The sequence below is a fragment of the Globicephala melas genome, chromosome 4, assembly GCF_963455315.2.
Source record: "Globicephala melas chromosome 4, mGloMel1.2, whole genome shotgun sequence".
NCBI classification, from domain to species: domain Eukaryota; kingdom Metazoa; phylum Chordata; class Mammalia; order Artiodactyla; family Delphinidae; genus Globicephala; species Globicephala melas.
In genome coordinates this window covers 11,513,001-11,513,952 of record NC_083317.1, presented here as the reverse complement: position 1 = coordinate 11,513,952, position 952 = coordinate 11,513,001, and positions in this window count along the sequence as shown.

Below are 952 nucleotides of genomic sequence, written 5' to 3'. Positions count from 1 at the left end.
AACGTGAACTTAAAAAGAAAAAACAAACAACTGGAATTTTATTAATCTTCCTGAACTACTTGCAGCTGTATCTATCAGGTGACCTGTGGAGCTGGACCTCTGTCAAATGGGGGCTGCTGAGCACGGGAATCCCTTGTTGTCTGGGGCATCCACCATTGCCTGAGAGGCAGTTTTTCTCGTGACAGCCCAAAGACCATTTTCCTGTTTTCTTTGACCCCCGGCCATGAGAGCAGGGTGAGAGACCTAGACTTGACCAATCAGATAATCCTGCCTGGGCAAGTGACCCAGAGATAGAGGCATTCTGAGTGCATTTCGATTGCGGGAGCAGCTACAAATTGAATGCTCACTGAAGTAGGGCCGAAGGAGCTGATGTGGCCGTGGCAGCAGTGTCCTTGCCAGTCTCTTCCTGGGCGTGATTTTGGCCGTGGTTCTGGCTGCTTAGCATGGGACAATAGCCAAGAAAATTCTGAAAATAAGTAATGAGGAGGGACTAGCTGTACCAGTCGTTAAATTTTATTATAATTAAATACCATATTGTACTTTATTTATTTATTTTTGGCCATGCCACGTGGCTTGCGGGATCTTAGTTCCCCAATCAGGGATTGAACCTGGGTCCTCGGCAATGAAAGTGCCGAGTTCTAACTACAGGACTGCCAGGGAATTCCCTGTACTTGAGTTATTTTTAAAGTTCATGTGCAGTAGTTAAAAATGGTAAAAAATTTAAGAAGGAACATTTAGAGACTAAAATCTCTTAGAAATTATTATAACATTCCTCTTTAGAACATTTGGCTTACTTATCATTTTAGAACTCGCATTTGAATCCTTTTTTGATTGTTGTGTGTAACCAGCAGAACTGATTAACAGTTGAACCCTCTTTCCCCTATCCACCCCGTATCTTTCTACCTGAACACGATGTAGGGGCTCATTTGTTTTACTCCTGCTTACACAAATA